Source organism: Scylla paramamosain, unplaced genomic scaffold (genome assembly GCF_035594125.1).
Source record: "Scylla paramamosain isolate STU-SP2022 unplaced genomic scaffold, ASM3559412v1 Contig6, whole genome shotgun sequence".
NCBI lineage: Eukaryota > Metazoa > Arthropoda > Malacostraca > Decapoda > Portunidae > Scylla > Scylla paramamosain.
Window position 1 is genome coordinate 909,464 of NW_026973671.1, and position 20,321 is coordinate 929,784.

General features: G+C 42.8%; 1 long non-coding RNA gene across 1 annotated transcript; it reads left to right on the plus strand.

Annotated features, from left to right (window-relative positions):
* Window positions 1–1,489: 1,489 nt before the first annotated feature.
* Window positions 1,490–11,349, plus strand: LOC135096727 (uncharacterized). Its single transcript, XR_010264966.1, has 3 exons — window positions 1,490–1,905; window positions 10,073–10,151; window positions 10,627–11,349. It is a non-coding gene; the product is annotated as an uncharacterized LOC135096727 (long non-coding RNA).
* Window positions 11,350–20,321: the final 8,972 nt, after the last annotated feature.

Consider the following 20,321-nt stretch of genomic DNA (forward strand, 5'->3'; position numbering starts at 1 on the left):
TCTCTCTCTCTCTGGTGAGGAGGCAGAATATGGTGTCACCTAGGCTTCGTCTTACCAACAGGTCGGTGTGGGAGATTGCGGGACTGCCACACGTGCAGCACTTCTCCTCCTGCCCCCTTTGAGGTGCCCCTGATAACAACACTTTGGAGCACCACTCTCTCCACTGCCCTCAGCTGGACAGTCTGCTACCCCATGGAGTCCCAATCACTGATGTGTGCCGCCACCTCTTGATGGGTGATAACCTCGACGACATCCTCGCACGCTTCTCTAAATTTGGTGGATGCTGACGTCCGTTTGCTTTAGTGTTTGTAACTTCTTTTGAATTATATATTGTATACGTCTTTCAAACAATTATGCACTTGTTATGTGCTTGTTCCCTGCATATGGTCAGGACTGACGCCTTTATGCGTAATAAGTTAAATCTCTCTCTCTCTCTCTCTCTCTCTCTCTCTCTCTCTCTCTCTCTCTCTCTCTCTCTCTCTCTCTCTCTCTCAAAAGTTTTCTTGTTAATAATGTGGAAATCTTGTTAGTGTGTCACTAGCACCATAAAAACACCCTCAAAAATGAGTGTAACTTTAACTACGTAGAGCCTTTTGATTGGTGGAGGTGGTGCGGCGCAGAAGTGTTTCAGTAGGATGATTAGATGTGCCGAGTCGCCGCTGCCTCAAGAAAATGAACATCTAACAAATAATTCGTACGCTATTCATTGTTTGGACACTCGTGATACGTGATGACTTAGAAGTAGATAAGAGTATGTATTCTCTGTTCTCTTTTATAGTGTTGGGAGGTCACCATTTGCGTTGAATTGATATCTACTGGTGAATCTGGCAACGCGACGCTTCAACTTAGGGATTCGAGTCAGGGTGGATCCCGTTTGGTAAGATTTACTTTCCGTAGTCCAATAATGTATCATGTCCTTTGAATAGTGTGTAATCTTAACCCTGCAATGCGGTTGAATGTTCTTTGTATGAGGTATAATCTCATCCTTGCTTCATACACACTACAACAATACACTTTGGTTGTGGATCAGGCACGTGGCACTTCAACACACATACACAACACACATACGTATTGGAGTAAGCGTAAGTAGGCATTTGAAACCAAGCTGATATACATCTTTCACATTCGTGTAATGCTATCATATCTCCATTGAAAACACGTGTAATCCTATCCTTACTGCATACATAGTACATTTATACAGTTTGGTGGTGAATCTGGCAGCGTAATGCTAAAGTTGAGGACTCGGGTCAGGATGGATTGCCGTTTGAAACCAAGCTAAAATTCGCCTTTCTTGAACCTGCAATGCTGATAAATGTTCTCTGTATAAGGTGTAATCTCATACTTACCTCGTGAACACTACAGGAGTACAATTTGGTGGTGAATCTGTCAATGTGACGTTTGAGGTATGGATTCAAGTCAGCGGTTTGAAACCGAGCTGAGATAAACCTTTCGTAGACCTTTCATGCTCTCGTATACGTCCTTTGTATACCGTGTAATATTCAGCAATTGAGTGGCATATCCCGGCATACCAGATACCGGAAATAAAGAAAGGTATGAGAAAGACTCGAAGCAGTGAACCTCGAGAACGAACCGAGTCCCAGATTGGCCAGGCGGAGGTCCCACGCTGGCGTCACCACTCGAGGGACGAGGCGCCGCGCGGTCACGTGGATATCTGAATTGCGCGTTAATCACCTCAGTAATTGAACACCGGTGTCATTAGTTTGTGTAGTGGTCGTTAATTGTACTTTGCAGTAGTGCAGGCAAAGGAAGCGTTAGACTCTCTAGCTTCCATGGAGCTGACTTTGCGTGGGTACTGAGCGCTGGCAGCAGGGAGTGTGGTGCTGGAGGCCTGGTGTTCCCTGTCTGATTTACTCCGTGGCGACGCCGGACAGCAGTAGGAGCGAGGTACAGTTGTTGATTCATGTTTGTTGTCTTTGGTGTGCAGTCACCATGTTTTGTTTGTTTATTTCATAACACGTGTTCACATGATAACTGAGGGTAAGTAGACTTTGTGACGTCACTGATACTAGTCCCCTCCCCCCACCCCCCACAGCCTGCCGCTCCCCACGGCAGCTTGTATCCCCGCTACTGTGTTTTCCGTGATGCTGTACATATGAATATCGTGTAGTGGTGTCACGGATAGTTTGAAGCTGTTATTTGCAATTGTATTTAGTGGCAATGATTGTTGGTCGTTACCATTGTTCAATAGTTTAGTCGCGTGTATCATTGCACTTGTAAGGGAGGAGGGCATGGGAGGAAAGGGTTGAGGGGACAGCGTGATGCAGTGACAGTCATGCTTGACTTCCTATATTCTTGTACTGATATGAGAGAGAGAGAGAGAGAGAGAGAGAGAGAGAGAGAGAGAGAGAGAGAGAGAGAGAGTAGGTCAGGCAAGAAGTAAGGGCATTGTATCAAGGGAAGGTGCAGAGGTCAAGAAAAGGTCAGGAGGTGAGGGAAGGGAGGAGGGAGGTCATTGGAGCAGGTCACCGAAGGTCATGTCTGTCTTGGTGAATGTCAATGAGAGAGAGAGAGAGAGAGAGAGAGAGAGAGAGAGAGAGTGCGTGAGTGGCTGCCATTGTGGTGTGAACGACGTGACAGTCATCATAATGGCCGTGGTGGTCGTTATCAGCATAATCACCATCACCATTACCACTGCTGTAACAACCACCACCACCATTGTAACCTTCAATTCCACCATCACCAACCCTACCACCATTACTGTAACCAACACACCCCCATCACAACCACCACCACCACCACTAACAAGGTAACCAAAACAATCACCACCACTGTAACCAGCCAGCAACGATGGTTTCACTTGTCAGATTTTTCGGGTAGAATGAATAGGGAACATTACTTGGGGAAATTCCAGAACAGGGATGATAAGCCAACTGATTTCTCTAAATGCTACTTATTGAGATGTTAATGCAGAATCTATAGGAAAATTAAGACCAGATAAATTCAAGGACAAGGATGAAAACTCCACTGGTCTAGTGACAATTGTGTTCATGTGCTCTAGAACGTGTCATGTATTGTATTCTACAGGGACTGTTGTTTTGTCGCATCCTTCTTGTTCTCTTCAACACGCCATGAGCAGAATAAATATTAAATAGATATATAATGAGGATAACGAATGACACCTGGGCTAGACAAGGACGCCACACTGCGCTGTATATTCTAATGATGTGCTCAGGTGTATAATTCTATTCGTGTCAGAGCTTCCTTAGCGATATCAGTGTTGGTTGTTGATATTCTTTATAGTATGTTGCTGGTGTTAGACGTTTGTCAGTGTTAGTGCCACGAACAAGACTCGCTAACGCAAGACGCCTCAGCAACAGGGTGGCAATGAACAATTCGTCCTCAGCAGCATGAAGTCGTATAAGATTTATCAGAGTAATACTTTCCTGGCTGGCTGCAGTGACCCGGGCGTTGTGACGGAGGCGGTAATGGACCATATTCTGACACCCTTCACCACACCTTCCCTAATTACAAAAAGTTTCAGAATGTAAAGGATTTTTAAGAGTGTTTTTATGCTTCTAGAGACAGAGTAACATTTTCTACATTATTAACAGGAGAAACACTCTTGAATACTGTTAATCATCTGTGGCCTTTGAAAATAGTCATGGTGGGAAAGCAGAGAGTTTCTGAACATAGGCCAGCATTTCCTCCATATCAGCCTCGCCTCCTCAGCCAGACTAGACCTTCCGTTATTGGGTGTACCGTACTGGCGCGTACCGCGCTTTCGCTTCACGCATTTCACGCTTCATTCGCTGCCTTCATCATGCTTGCAATAGACGCTGTACTCAGCATCTGCCCCGAGACTCTACTACTTTACGATGCTTCGCTGTGTGTGGTTTTGCAGTGTTAGCATCCCCGGGTTTTGCTGATCTCGAGGCACGTGGCGGGTCTTGGAATTTAACGCCTGTTAGATAATGTGGAGTGATAAGTGAGTGAGTGATGAGCGAATGAACAGACTCGGTACTAAGGTTGTTAATGGCGGGTATGTAGCTACATTTTCGCCTGCTGAAATCAAGATATAGAGATATTGTAATATCACGAGTCATAGCATATTTTTTCATAATTTCATAGCTATGAAATGGAGTTTTTACCTTTGAAATGCTTGTATGCTTGAAAAGCCACATAGACTCGTATGCTTGAAAAGACACAAAGGTTACACTCGAACACACGTCCTGGCAACCGTCCCAAGATTTCCTTGTGTTATCAGCTCTGTAATGTGGCCGAGCCCAGCTGTGCGTCCCCTCCTCGTGCCGTTAACATTGAATTTGATCAGATCAGTCACGGAGGTAATCAGATCAGTTAGTATTGGTGCTGCTGTGTGGGCATCAGTTCTGGAGCGCGGAGGTAAAGAAACAAAAGAACAAAGGCAGCGCAGTTCGGGTGGTCTGCACCGAGCCTCGCACTGTGTATTTTTCCTGGTGAATGTGTAAGGGAAGGGATTGTATTTGAAAGGTTCGTTTCCAGCAGACTGACCATTCAAAAGAAAATTTCGTCATCATGCTTATCATTTTGAACGCTGAACCCTCAATTTTTTGTATCACAGGAAAGCGTACGCGTATGTAAAGTTAGACGCTCAGATCCCATCACCTGGGCAAAGGTTACGAATTAATGTTGTATAATCCTTGAACTATTCCATCATTAGCTATTGATTGCTATGAAATACTCCAGAGATTATGAATGGAAGTAAGTGTGACCGTTCCCAGGTATATATGCCTTATCTGAAATTACAAGAGTATACACCACACACACACACACAACACACACACACACACACTCACACTCACATCACACACTCGCACACACACACCTCTGGCCATCATGGTATACATGCCCAGCTTATCGGCGTACCCGCTATACACCGCAGCAGCGTTCCGCGGTCGCCCCGCGCCCGCCCCGCCCTCTCCCTAGCGCTCCCAGCCTCACTTCACCCCCATCACCCCATCCCTGCTTCTGTTTCACCGCGCACCATGCGCTCCCTCTCGCCTCAGAGCGCTTCCCGGTGCTTCCTCCACCTTGTCCTCCCCGCGCTTTCAGGTCTGCTTGTGAGGCGGGTCTGGTTCCCCGCTGGCCCCGGCGCATAGTGTGCCCCGCCGCGTCCGCAGGCGCCCGGCCCGAACCCATCGGGGCCGCGCACCCGGTCCGGCTAGCGCCGCCCTATTGCGAGCTCGCCGGCGCGCGCCTCTTTAGTCGGCGCGCTTCCCGGTCTCTCGCGCGCTCTCTCTCTCTCTCGCAGCTCTCTCTCGACTCGCTCTCTCTGCTCTCTCTCTCTCTCTCTCCTTCTCAGGCACCCCTCCCACCCACGTTTTTCTCTCCTCCTTCCTCCCGATCTTCTATATTTATTCTTCCTCTCTACTGTTTCTCTCTCTCTCTCTCTCTCTCTCCTCTCTCTCTCTCTCTCTCTCCTCTCTCTCTCTCTCTCTCTCTCTCTCTCTCTCTCTCTCTCTCTCTCTCTCTCTCTCTCTACCGCTGCGCCACGTCGATCCTCTGAACTGAAAAACTGCTCATTCTCTCCAGCTTTATTTTTTTCACTTTTTTCTCCCTCCCCCACGCAAGTTATTTCTCTCGTAGGTTTATTAGAGTAATTTCCTCCTCTTCCCGGTGATTTGGCGAGATGCTTGATGGAATACACTACCCCAGTATTGCAAAACATGAAGATTCTGTCCGTCTATTTCTGTATGTCTGAGTTTTGTCTCTCTCTAATTCCGAAAATCTGTCGTGTTTATCTGCTTTTTTTTTTGTCTCGTCTGTCTCTCTCTCTCTCAAAAATATGCATCATGTCTTTCTATGGCTCTGTGTGTGTGTGTGTGTGTGTGTGTGTGTGTGTGTGTTTTCTCTGCTGCGGAGAAAGTTATATTTTTTCTATTTTAGTTTCATGGTTCCTCGCTCGCCTCCCTCGCTCGTCTGTTCTTGTTCTCTATGGCCTGTGTGTGTGTGTGTGTGTGTGTGTGTGTGTGTGTAGCGTTCTCTATGGCCTGTGTGTGTGTGTGTAGCGTATGTACTTAATTTTATTGGCATAGTAAAAAGTGCGCTCTCTCTCTCTCTCTCTCTCTCTCTCTCTCTCTCTCTCTCTCTCTCTCTCTCTCTCTCCTGGTCAGGCGATACAAAGCGAACCTTAAAAAAACAGTAATGGCGCTACTAAAGAAAGAAAATACAGGTAGATTTAGAGAGAGGAGAGAGAGAGAGAGAGAGAGAGAGGAGAGAGAGAGAGAGAGAGAGAGAGAGAGAGAGAGCGCTTTGATACTTCACTTTGAAGGCGTGTGTCTGTGTGACTGTATTTACTGTCTGTCTGTCTTTCTTTTTGTGTACGGTGTGTTTGTCTGCTGCTCTCTCTCTCTCGCTCTTTCATCCACAGAAGGTAGATTTTGAGGATAAAACCGCGACCATTCAACACTTAAACTTTTCGAGCTTTTTTTTTAATGGCAGTTGAAATGGTCTTCTGCATCTTCTCGTGTTCTTGACCAGTTTCCACATTCAAAAGTAACTAAATAGGCAAACAATAAATGAAACGAACGCATGAATAAGTAGATAAGTAAACAAATGAGTAAATAGTTATATAATTACGAAATCAAAATAAATGAAAAATAAAATATTGAATACTCGGGCAGATAAGCAAAGTACTTGAAGGGTCAATAACCAAGTAAGATACTCGAGAATGACGTGTCTGTCCACAGCACGGCAGCTTTATACAAGTAAAGAATATAGCGAGGCGCCGGGCGGTACTTGACCCCCCTACTGTAACTTCCCTCTGAGGTTCACAGGCCACAAAGGAAGCAGGCCCAGGACTCCCCGCGGCCGACTCTCCCTCGCCGCTCGGGGCACAAAACTTTTAGAAACTGTCGCCGTAGATCAATAGGGAGGCTTAGGCACCACCTCACCCCGCTGATCTGCACGGCTTGGTGGGAGGAACTCTTTTTGTGCCTGGTGTTGTTGGTATTGCTGTCGTGGTGGCGGTGTTGCGTTGAGGCAGCGGGTTTCCTGTTGTACAATTCAAGCCACATTGAGGCAATACTTTGTCTCTAAGCAGGGAAGAATGAATTTTCTAGGCTTCTTGAGCAAGTTACAAGTATCCCATATTAATTATAGCATAGATTGATAATAACAATAAAATATAGAAGCAGTGAAGTAACAATAAAATACAGGAGTGAAGTCCCAGTATTGGAAGAGTAAATGTATTGTTGGCGGAGACAGTACTCGTGTGTTCTGTGGTTGAAATATCATTCAGAGGAGGACAAATGGCGGGACAGGCAGTGCGTAAGCTGGCCATTACTCTTCCCAGGATGGCCTCGGTCACCGGCCGTCCCATGACCGCGCCGCGTGTCGTCCTAACGCTGAGCAGCACTTGGGTCACCACGTCTCCCAGAGGCAACACTCTTTTCTTTCAATAAACTCATCGGTCAGTGTGTAGACGTCATCGATCAACAATTAATGTACAGTCGTATCATGGGAACTAAAAATAACACTAGTTTGTGAGGTAGTGGGTTCATGTCATTGGTTCATGTTATTGGTGTTTGTGTTTAATTACCCAGAATCATTCAGGTCTGTTTTATTCCATTTAAGAGCGTCCAACTTCAGCTCCCTCCATTTCTCGAATGGCGCACGACAGACCTTGTATTGTTCAAGATCTCGAAAACTTGAATATCGAGTCCTTCTACTGGACACAAGCATTCAGACAACTATTCCCTCTTCATTATTATTCAACCATCTCGCCTTCAACCGTTTTTTTTTTATTCTCCGTCTTTCAGTTGATGACTATACAGGGGCTTTGCCGAGCATGTATAGGATACAGCTTCCCATTTATGTAAAAAAAAAAAAAAAACTTTGAATCTTTACCAAGCACGGTGAATTCAAAAGCCTTTCGATTAAAGATTTTTCTCCCTTAATTGTTTTGCATCTCACCCACTGCCATGCAGGAGTAAACCAGTATCTGGACTCTTTCCTCCCTTTAACTGGAGAACTTCTGGACATTCTTCCCTATTCAAAAATGCCGCATTTAAAATTTCACCCTCATATATCACGATTTATCCAGCATTAAAAGAAAACGATAAATCATTTTTTTTTTATTTGTAAAAGGGGTCAGGCCAGGGGCAACACAATGCGACAAAAAAGTGTCACTGATGGTCCCCGTCACTAAAGAAAACCGTTCAAAAACAAGTCCAAAATTACATTGTGAAAAGTCTTGGAACTTTTCTTTTGTAAAGGTCTGAAATCATAGGCAGGTGGAAATACAGTCGTTGGCAGGGAGTGTCAGACTTTTCCGGCAGAAAGATTAAAACAGCGAATACTAGGTTAACTCTTGCATCTGTACAGAAACCAGTTAGCAAAAGTGGATTAAAAAAAAACTTAACCCTCTCACTGCGATACGCAACAATTCACGTCACTAGAAGCACTGTACAGAATTTTTACCATCACCTGCAGAAGAGAGAGAGAGAGAGAGAGAGAGAGAGAGAGAGAGAGAGAGAGAGAGAGAGAGAGAGAGAGAGAGAGAGAGAGAGAGATTAAAAAACCAGACCTCCTAATACCTAGTTAGTATATGTCTGGAGGTGACTGTTGAAACAAAATAAACTTATCACACTGCTTTGTGATAAGATGCACCAAATATCACCTAAATGGTTAAAAAAAAAAAAAAAATGCCGACCTAGATAAATAACATAACCATATTCATTAGACAGTTTTAAGGTCTGTACAATCTGTCACAGGGTTGTAGGGTGCGTTGAATGCGATTTTAGACACGCTAAATAACCATGAAAGGTAAAAAAAAATATTCACTGCTCCCTTCATTTAACAGTATTGAAATCAGTACATTGTCACTGGATAACTGGCGTCTGGTAGATTCCGTCGAGAAATGAAGTTCTTGTGTTGTCTTTCCCGCTCTTCCTGCAATTGCCTCGTGTGTGGTGTCGCCTACGTGTGTAGCAGCAGAGTACCCTGCGCGCTGCTGCTGCTGCTGCTGCTGCTGCTGGCACTGAGCCTCCCTGGAGAAAAAGGAGGATTTGAGGTCGTACCTATCTGATTTCCCACTCGTCCTTCCCTCCGTCTCCTTCAGTCTACGTGACCAAAGTTAGTTTCACTATTTCTTTCTTTCTCTTCGTAGAATCTTTGCCCTCGAGGATTCCTTTTTCCGTCCAGGTCTTCCGCTCTTTGAACCCTTAATGTCGTTATTTTTGTACCTCTCTCTCTCTCTCTCTCTCTCTCTCTCTCTCTCTCTCTCTCTCTCTCTCTCTCTCTCTCTCTCTCTCTCTCTCTCTCTCTCTCTCTCTCTCTCTCTCTCTCTCTCTCTCTCTCTCTCTCTCTCTCTCTCTCTCTCTCTCTGAGGCAACTGAAAATTTTAACAGTAAGTACCTTCGAAAACCTTGATTACGTATTTTTTCTTGTTACGTAATTGAACATTATGTACGACATGACACAATGGGAATTAAGCTGAAAAATAAAGTTAATTTGTGAGATGTTTTGTTTCCCTGTCTTTAGTGAGTACAAGGCTTGGGAAAGATGAAGGAATAGGGAACAAAATATTTTCCGGGACTTACCGAGGAAGGGGGACGAGGAGCTTGAAATCTTGGTTTACTAAGTGCTTAAGGTACAGGATTAGCCATTTAAGCCATGAAGGTGAAGGTAGCGGTCAGTGGCTAAAGAAATTTATGTGGATTCGAGTGGATATTAAACGGTAACACGCTTAGGTTCTTACGTAGGTCGTTTGGAGGAAAACTATTCACATTATAATAGAAAAGAAACGTGTTGGTAGCCTGTAGTGGTCACTAACTAACAAGACGGATCCAAGTAAACATATTGCAGCAACAGACTTTTAGTTTCTTTATTACGCTGTTTCGTTAAAGTACGGTACTTGACACTTAGTATAGTACTGGAGGAAAATTAGCCACATTATGATAGAGGAAGAAAGGTGTAGAAAGCTTGTACAAGATGATTTCAAGTGAATGTAAGTGAATCAAACAGCAACAAACTTTTACCGTGTGTGTGTGTGTGTGTGTGTGTGTGTGTGTGTGTGTGTGTGTGTGTTCACGCGGGTCGGTGTATAATATAAAACGATTTTCTTCACCAGCCGAAAAAAAATCCTATCCCACAAACGAAATGTCGTCTAAAACCTCCAATATCTCACCCTGACTTCACTCAACGTGGCGGTGAGTAGCAGCGTCCGCCGCCTGTCACGGGACTGTCTACCTCCACTAATGACCGACTTGGTGACGTCTGACGCCTCCAAGTCCCTGATTTCTGTTACAGTGAGATCAAAATGATTACTTGATATTCAGTTCTCTCTTATTTCGCCCTAAAAGGATAATTTTTTTTACCTTAATTTGTGGTTTACTCTTTATTTACGAGATGCTTCAGAGATATACCATTTTACAAAACCTAAGTGATTGCTTCCATGACTGACTATTTTTTAACGTCAGACCCAGCCTGAATCATGTGAATTATTTAATCAGCGTTGATTGCTTCCTCTCTCCAATTACTTTCATATATTTTTTTCAAGGTATGGTTTATATCATGTATGAATTGACTTCCACGTTTTTAAGCTCCTAATAATTTTTTTTTGTGTATTTACTTTGTTCTTATTGTTCTTATTGTGTTTTAAGTCAATTCTGGATTTCTTTCTAGGAATACCACTACCACCTCCTCCTCTTCCTCCTCCTCCTCCTCCTCCTCCTCCTCCTACCTTGACATTGCCACCTCACCCCCTCGCGTGCTTTCCTCAGCCTCCGATCATCACATCATGACCTGCCGTGCCTGTCTTCCTGAACTCCTCCTCCTCCTCCTCCTCCTCCTACCTTGACATTGCCACCTCACCCCCTCGCGTGCTTTCCTCAGCCTCCGCTCATCACATCATGACCTGCCGTGCCTGTCTTCCTGAATAGCAGCCGCGATGTCTTCATCTTCAACTTGCGCCTCATTTCCTGCAAACTCGTACGTCTTCTTGAGCGGCAGGTTTGCAAGCGAGATAAAAAGAAAAGGAAAAAAGGACAAAAGGAAAAATAAAGAAAAAGAAAAAAACGAAGAGAGAAAACGGACAGTAGGAAGCGAACTGAAATGCTGAAACGATATCGAATGAAAATAAATAAATAAATACTACTTTTCAAAGACGGATATTCAAGTGCAAGATGAACCTTGAAATTTTCATATTACTAAACAAATACTTAAAGAATAAAAAAAAACTTTTGATCAATAAGGGCTTCAATTGTAAACACCCATTGAAATCTTGCAAGGCCACAAAAAAAAAGGCTAAACACAATGAATCGGATTAAAATTGACGAGTCATTGAAAAAGACAGATAAAGAATCACAAAAAAAAAAAAATAAATAATAATAATAAATAAATAAATAAGAAATATTGATCAGATATTCAACTGTAAGAAGCGGAGTGAATATTTTGTGAGGCGGGGTAGGCGGCCGGGAGCTCCATCCAGTGCGGGGCCAGAACCTTACAAGAGAGGCCCGGGAAAATGTTGAGGTCCCGCAGTGAAGTGGCTGGCCTTGGAGTGTCCCTGCGAGAGGCCGAGATAAAAGCTTCCCTTCCACGCTGACTTGCGCTGCTGCTAAACTTTTCTCGGCAGCGTTTTCCAGTAATGCTGCGACACTCTGGCTGAAGGCGTAGGTACGAGTATAATACGATGCGATGCTAGTATGATACAAGTATTTACGAAGCTTTTTTATTTGTTTCCATCCCGAATTTTCCTATTAATTATGTGACATTGGTGCTTGATGACATACAGTATAATAGGATACAATGCTTAGTATGATATTAGGAAGCGTTATTTATTTATTTTATTTTTTCATATTGCGTTGTTTCATGTCAAGAATAATACATGGATTTTCCTATTAATTCTGGGACACTGCGGCTTGATGGTTTACCGTATAATACGATAGAATGTTTAGTATAATATTTCGGAGGCTTTGTGTATTTGTTTTAATGCATTGTTTCATGTAAGAAATACTTAAGACAATAATTAATATCACGTATATTTTCCAGTAATTCTGCGACTCTGTCTTGAAGGAATAAGATATAATATTTAGTACACTATTTATGAAGCTCTATATAGTTTTTGTAACATTTTTATACTCCGTTGACTGGAACACTTGCATTCTTCTATCACGTGTGCTTTCCCCTTGTAATTCTGGCGCCCCGAATATAAATAAATAATAAATAGATGTCTAGACGACTTGAGCTCTTATTTCACGTGTGATTTCTCTTGTAATTCCGCCACAGTAGGTACTGAGGTGCACGTTATGCTGTTTGGTATAATATTTAGGTGTGATATTTAGTGTAATATGTAAGACCCTGCATTTCATGTTGCATTATTATTTTTTTTTTTTCTATCTGAGTAATACCTAGAGGACTTGCATTCTTCTGTCATTCGCGCGTTTCTCTAGCAATTCTAGGTCTTGAAGTTCTAGCGTACGTTATGGTGTGGTATAACACTCGTATATAGTAGATGCCTAGAAGACTTGCATTCTTATATCACGCACTCTGCCTTGTAATTCTGCCACACTGGCTTTAAAGATATGGTGCTGTACGATATAATATTAGGTATAGAATTTACGTGAAACGTTCCTATATCATGTGTTTCATCTTTCTCTCTGCGACACTGGCTTGGAAATTTTCATCTTTCAATTCAGCTAACATTTTTTCATTTTTTGTGCCCTTGGGCGGCCTCCTCTCTCCGTTAAGACAATAGGTAGTACGATATTTTGTATGATAGATTTTTTTTTCTCGCATTTTATTGCAATGTGGGATTCTGTTTCTTTTAATAATAATAATAATAATAATAATAATAATAATAATAATAATAATTTTATTATTATTATTCGTAGTAGTGCTAGTAGTAGTAGTAGTTTTATTTCTCCAGTGGCAGTGTATGACAGTTGTGACGCTGAAATAATCATGTAGTAGTAGTAGTAGTTTTATTTTTCTAGTGGCAGTGTATGACATAGTTGTGACGCTGAAATAATCATGTAAGCGTCAAATTAAGAGACCTATATATACGTATTTTCAAAAGAAATCTTTGATAAGATAATAAAGAGTTACTCTGTTCGTATTTCTAATAATTAATAACCAATATGTACTCGTTATTTATAACGTAGAGACTGTGGTATGCGATGTGGCCGTCAGAAGCGGCACACATATTGTAGTATTGCTCTATATTCAGATTAATGCATTTCCTTAACATGTAAAAGGAAGTGAAAAAAAATCCTGGTATTATTTCAGATCCTTTACCTCCATTTGCCTAATGTGTTTGCCTCCAGTTTTTTTTTTTTTTTTTTTTTTTTTTTGTCCCCAGCACTAATAGTGATTCCGGTACAATCTACGCCTCGTCAGCTTCTTATTACGGTAAAGATTTGACGGGCGCAAAACGGATGCCTTACTGGGGAGTGATTATAATGAATCGGTGTAAAAACTCAAGGATTTTCATCACTGGTTAATTCAATCACTTTTCCATCCACGCAAAGGCTGGAAATAATAGGAATGAAGTTTACGGGCCATAAACGTGCCAAACAGATGAAGATGAGAGAGCGGGGAAGGGAAGGGAAGGGAAGAGAGGAGGAGGAGGAGGAGGAGGAGGAGGAGGAGGAGAGGTAATGATTGCGAGGGTTAAGGAGATGACAGGAATGGTTGTGGGAGGAAATGGAATCATCGAAAGGATATAAAGGAAGAAAGGAAGGAAGGAAGGAATGAAGAAAGAAAGGAATAACGATGGAATGAAAGGAAAAGGGGAGGAAGGAAGGAAGGAAGGGAGGAAGGAAGAAAGGAAGCAAGCAAGGAAAGAAGGAGGAAAACGAGGAAGGAAAATGGAAATAGAGGGAAGGTGTCTGTGTGTGTGTGTGTGTGTGTGTGTGTGTGTGTGCGCCCGCGCGTTTGTGTGTGGAGAGAGAATGAAAAGCGAAATCAGACGTGTGTGGGCGACCGTATCAATGCGCGCCCACACACACACACACACACACACACACACACATACACACACACGCCGATGGCAAGGTGAACAATGATAGTCGATATTTAGTGTGTTGTCTGAAGCGGTACGTGGGAACACACACACACACACATGCAGGCGGGCAGTGATAGGGGTCAGAAAGGCCCGGTGAAGCTTAAATAAATCCTTGGCTTCAGCTGTCAGTGATTTTTCTCCTTTTCGGCGTGGCGGGGCATTTTTCCTACTCTTCTTTTATCCCTTCACTTGTACCTCGAAAAATGGATTAGGAAAGGTAACGTGTTCCTTCTGCCTCTCAACGTCACGGCACCGCTTTCATCTTATTCTAGGTGTTATTGAGGTTTTATTACGTTAAGGGTGATGCTTAGTTTGTTATGATATTTTTTTTCTTTAGTAAAAGGTATTTCTTCTGCCTTTCTGATTTGAGCTTTCCTCTCTCTCTCTCTCTCTCTCTCTCTCTCTCTCTCTCTCTCTCTCTCTCTCTCTCTCTCTCTCTCTCTCACAATTATCATAAAAAATTGTAATAGAATATGTCTGGAATTTATTTTTTGTTCGTTGTTAAATTGCTTTTCCATTATCCTCCAGTTCCTTCTTCTTGTACTCGTTTTTTCTTCTTTATTTATCATGCCTTGACTGCTCTACGTCTCTTGAATTAGTTCAGCTTATCATCACAAACAGCCTCGTGAGGGCCAAAAGGTTTGCTGCTGTTTGTTCTATCTTTGTGTTCCTCCACCTCTTCTTTCTTCTATTCCTTCTTCTATTCTTCTTCCTAATTTCTCTCCTCCTCCTCCTCTTTTATTTTGTTCTTTCTTAAGTACTCTGTTAGTAATGATAAGTAATTCAAATACTCTTGTTATACATCAATTAGTAATATGTTGGTTCTCTGTATTCTTCCTCCTCCTCCTCCTCCTACTACTACTACTATTACTACTACTACAGTCATACAGGCAACCTCGTTAGACCAAGTAGGTCTGTTGCTGTCTGTTTTATCTTTGTATATTCCTTTGTTTATTCCTCCTCCTCATCATCATTATCACTATTAAGACATGCAGCAAATATACAAATAGCCCAGTTTCCCTTAATTCTTTACTCTCCACCCACACAAGATAGGGAAGCCTCAGCCAGCCAGAGGGGAAAAGATCACGCACTGCAGTGGACAACGGAGAGAGAGCGGAGAGAGAGAGAGAAACACCGCCGCGCCCCGAGACCAGAGCTGTTACTCAATATCCATCGTGACTGTCAAGTTACAAAGGAGTCCAGCCCATGTTTCTTTCGTCCCTTTGAACTCGCGAGCCTCTTTGATTCAAGTCATTTGTCATTTCATTCGATTCGTCTCTGCTTGCTCTCTGTCTTTCTTGCTTGGTTCAGTTCAGTTTCATTCCAGTTTCCTTCGTCTCTGGCGCCTTCCTTCCCTCGATCACGATGTTCATACGTCACAAACCTCGCCTCGTATTTTTTTTCTCGTCCTACTGTGCTAATTATGGCCGCCACTTTTCCACTTTTGCCATCACAGAAGTGTCGCACATTGCCGTGTATGCAAGTAATGGGAGTATTTTTCTTATCATTGTCTCTTTGTGGCCTCGTTACTTTCATTATATTCATACTTTGTTATTTTGTTTTCGCTGGTCTTAGTTTGAAATTTACATCGCATTATCATCATCAAACTAGTGCAATCGCCTGAGTATAACCACATTTATCGTCACCCTTTTAAAAGAGGACAGATAAAAACTAAATGAACAATGAAAGTCAATATAGATGCGTCAGTCAGTTCTCTCTCTCCACCATTTTCAAGACCATCCCTCCCAGCCATCTCTTATCCATCCTGTCAGTGTACATTAGGCATTTTCCTCGCTGTCCAACGCTGAGTGAGATTCAGGAATACCAGCTGATCGCTAGGCCTTGCAGTGCACTCACAGCAGCAACACACCATTCGCTCTGTAGTAATTCAGTGACGGCCATCCACCCATGACTGCGATGGGAGTGCATTGTCGAGCCTTTGTGTGCGTTAGTGCGACAATCCCTGGTGACGACACACCCACGCGCTTATTGAATTGCTTTGAAGTATACAGTAATGCTTTTCAAAACTTTATTCCCTGCCACCCTCGCCCTCATTCAGTCCTGTTATCGAGTGTCAGTTTTACTCTCTAGTAGATAATTAACCCAATGCGTCAGAATGGTGCGGGAATGAGTTTGTGATTTAGCTGTGTGATTAATCTCGTAATACATAATGCGTGCACCAGTGAATAGAAAATGTAGTGAGGGGAGCGCCTCGTCTTGTCATTAAGCGAGGGCAGTAGTTCACGCCTCGATGCAGGGAGCCTTAGGGAGGAGCGAGTATTTAGTGTTAGTGTTTTTATCACAACGACGTCCTCGGTGGAAAGTGTTGGGTAATACGAGTACTTGTGTGGTAATACCTGTGTGCGGTAAGAGGATGAGGAAGGAAGTGAAGGAGGAGGTTCATGGGGGAGAGGATAAGTGGTGAGAGAAAATGAGAAGGAAATGAGAATGTATCGAAACATTTTTAAAGGTGGTGTGGGAATAATGATACGTTTCTGAGGTCAGGGAAAATATTGAAACGTTTCACAGGTGGCAGTGAGGAAATATTGAAACTCTTCAGTCTTTGAGGAAAGTTTTGAAACGTTTCGAAGGTGGCGCGGGAAATACATACTATATGAAAGGTTTTAGAGGTGAGGGAAAATACTGAAACGTTTTAGAGGCGGTGGGGGGAAAATAATGAAATTTTAGTGGTGGAAAGAAAGTATTAGGACAGTCTAGACGTGTTGGGGCAGGCATCTATTTGACTTTATACCGTTGAATAAAAAAATCCAAGTTAACAGCCTCCTCGCTATAAAAATTGATCTTCCTGTCTCTCTCTTCCTCCTCGTGACTGTTCCTTAAACCTTCCCCAGTTTTTCATCTTTTGTATGTATGTTACGTAATGAACATCCTTGGAAAAGTCTACCCTGAATGAACGGCATCTAGAACTTTACCTTTTATCACGTCGCTCTTCTTCCTCCTGGCTACCGTTCTTGTGTTATTCGACTTGGTGAATCCCTAAACATTTTAAAGTTTTTCAGACCCTCAGACCATCATTAGTCTGTCCGCGCGTCACCGCTGCTCGTCCGTTCCCGCTCGTTGATGGTAGGAGTAATCTCATGTCCTCGACCTTTCCCTGCATTACGTTTTAACCACTGCCCTTCTGATTACTGACTAAAGTGCTCTCCACGTGCCTGTGTTTGACGTCATGTTCCCCGCTCCTTTCCTTGCCGTGCGTGATATACTTGTGCTTCTGTGACTGACTCACCAAACCAAACACGAGGCATCGGCCACGAGTTACCAAGCACTCGTGACTTGAACTATTGGTTCATATTAACCCGCCCCTAAAACTTCCACTGTTCAGAGTGAAGAGGATTAGTACTGGATGTCTGCCCACGACCGCCTCCATCTTCCTGAGGTTTCTGCCTGCCGTAGTGACGTACACTCGTGAGAGAATCTGACATCATATTTATCGGAGTTTATATTCGCTTGAACGTGTTCATAAACGATTGAGGGTTCCACAAGGACAATTTTCTCATGGCTGTTTACCCCACTGACGATGCAGAAACTTACTGTTAAGCTATTAGAATCATGAAGACACCTTTGAAAACCACAGTAACTTCCACTACAGTAGGTTGTTGGAGTAAGACGCGGAAACTTCTACAAATGCGGGCCCTGATGCCTGGAGCTTCTCTTAATCTGTACTGTTTAAAACTCTAACGCTTCAGCAAAAGTGGGAGAAGCATTTAGGTAATTGTGGACTAGAAAAGGTTAATAATAGGAGCACTGGAGGGGACCAGACATGACCATGTCACCTGCTGAACTAATTAAACGACACGCTAAATAAATTGAACTTCATAATTGACTTTTTTTTTTCTGTTGCACGTGTGTGTGTTTATGTATGTGTGTGAGCATTTGTTTAAGGAAGAAGGTATCGGCAGTTTAGCGGGCCATTTTTCTTTTTTTCTACCTCTGGCCAGCATCCTTTAAAAAATCACAAACAAAAGTAAACCAATAAGTTGACTCTTACTCTCTACTCCACTTAATTTATTTAACTTCTTTTTACCTAAACAATTTGAGGAGAGAAATATCAAGATATCACAAATAAATTAGTCCACAACTGGGATATTTATTTTCTACGTGGTTCTTTGGCAGAGACAGTTAAGTGGTATGTATTTATTACCCTCCGTAGTCCTCGACCAGCCTCCACCTAAAACAAAAAGGTAGCATAAGGAAGGAAAGTCGGAAACGACTCTCCTTTGTTCTGCTTGTTAAATAGTTCGTGACGGCGATGGCACCTTGAAACATCATGGGCGTGTTGTCAAAGACGGAGATTTAAATACAAATACAAGAGATTGACATTTCGTGGTGTGATCCTCAAAGCGATGCTCCTTTGTGTGTGTGTGTGTGTGTGTGTGTGTGTGTGTGTGTCAGTGTGTCTTTGATTTGACCTTTATTTGCAAAACAGTTTGTTAATTTAAGTAGGTGTCTGTCTGTGTCCGTTTACCTGTCTATCTGTCCGTCTGTATCTCTCTCTCTCTCTCTCTCTCTCTCTCTCTCTCTCTCTCTCTCTCTCTCTCTCTCTCTCTCTCTCTCTCTCTCTCTCTCTTCACTGGTGTACTCTTGGTCTTGTTAGGACGCCTTAACTTTGTCATTCCGTAACGTCTTGGCGAAACTTTCCTTTTGTCCTGATTTGTGAAAAGTTTCTGAAAGCTTGGTTCAGATATTGGATTCCACATGATGACCTACAGACGGTGTCTTCTTCTGGTGCTGTGTTTCCTCTCATCTCTTTGCGTAGCTGGGAAGGTAACGTGTTATTTCATTATATTCTCTCTAAATAGTTTTCCTCTCCATTTTTTGTTCCATTCGTGTCACATTCCGCTGATAATTGACATCGCTCGTTGGGTGCTGAGTTCTGTTTCGTTATTTGCACTGTGAAAAAATAAGAAATGGACAGAATTCTCTCTCTCTCTCTCTCTCTCTCTCTCTCTCTCTCTCTCTCTCTCTCTCTCTCTCTCTCTCTCTCTCTCCTCTCTCTCTCTCTCTCTCTCTCTCTCTCTCTCTCTCTGTCACACAGACATTTTCATTTTAATGGCCGCTACCAGCTTTGTCTGCCATCGTCCCTTACTCACTTCCAGCTTCTTTCACCTCTTCAACTTAACTTCAAAACTTACATAACGTCCAAAGAATTCCGCGTTTTCTTAACCTTATCACTCAACATCTCTGTCCTTTTCATAAAACCAAACTTTGACATTCGTCTCCCAAGTGTTCCTTTCCGATCACACCACAGTTTTGTTTTCTGTCATCTTACATCTCCATTGGAGATACAATTTTATTATTGTTTTATTTATTATTGTTTTGTTGGTTTAAGTATCCTGTTCTTTTATTTCTCTTATGTTTTATTCTATTGCATAAGTTGGTGTATCCTATCCTTTTAGTTTCATCTTTTTAATTTGACTTATAGGCTGCAGTATCTTATCCTCAGATGTTTATAGATGTTTTTACGGTTCTAGTGCCAGATTAACAAGATTTCTAGAGTGACCAAGTGTTTCGAACCTTTGTGTCTTCAGTTTTACCTTTACTCAAAGAAACTGTCATGGATTATTCAACGTATATAATCAGGTCATTAGCTGTCAAAGGGCTGATACGCCATATTACAAGGCTTGCCACCGCGATCTCTTCTGCTATTCGGCATCAAACTAAAAATATCGTATTGTTCTTTTGTTCTAAAGTTAACAAGTATCATGTGGACATTGGAAGTCAAATGTTTGATAATCCAAAGTACAGGCTTGTTACCGCGACTTCTTCTGCTGTTTGGTATCAATCTAAAAATATCGCTTTGTTCTTCTGTTGCTGCACCAGAATTATGCCGCTGTTTGCAAGGTTACTTTCCCTATGTCACTGACTGCTTGCCTCCCTCCTTGCCTTACTACTTGCTTGCCTCACTATTTCCTTCCTAGGTAAAAGAATATCTTCATCTTAATACTGTAGTTTGGGACATTCCATCTGAGAACGTTAGAGTGGCAAGGTTCCTGAGATAAAGGTTGAAGGTTCCATTGTCTCTCACAGTGACAGCCTTACCCTGCTTCACTCTTCCACCTGACACCTCTTATCAAACATGCACCGCGGCGCCCCAGATTCCTTCAACTGTTCCATTGCATTTCGCCTCTCCCTGCCACTGCCATCGTACTCACATCACTGCACTTCATCACGGCAGCCTGTGCGCCCCCGCTGTTCAGTGTGCGTCGAAATGGGAAGCAGGAGTGTTGTAGAGCTCCCTTCACTAACACGAAGCTGTTTTCCTGTGCTTTTGGTTTTGCTGTGAATGCTAAGG